Source organism: Penaeus monodon, chromosome 30 (genome assembly GCF_015228065.2).
Source record: "Penaeus monodon isolate SGIC_2016 chromosome 30, NSTDA_Pmon_1, whole genome shotgun sequence".
NCBI classification, from domain to species: Eukaryota; Metazoa; Arthropoda; class Malacostraca; order Decapoda; family Penaeidae; genus Penaeus; species Penaeus monodon.
This window is the reverse complement of record NC_051415.1, coordinates 1,226,479-1,226,727: the sequence shown is the minus strand read 5'-3', so window position 1 is coordinate 1,226,727 and position 249 is coordinate 1,226,479.

Below are 249 nucleotides of genomic sequence, written 5' to 3'. Positions count from 1 at the left end.
AAGGTCAAAAAATTTTTTTTTTCATGTAAAAAAACGTGCGTGAATGTCTTCCCTTCTGCAGAAGTGCGGAGCGTGTGCATCAAATTTTGTGTTAAGCTTGGAGATTCCCTTGTGGAAGATCCAACAGGCCTTCGGGGAATAAGCAATAGGCACCACAAAGAGATAGAGGGACAACCGCCTCAAGGAAAGCAGTACATCAGTGGGAGAGTGATCAATTGAGGACCAGGATCACTAGTGTATTAAATTGAT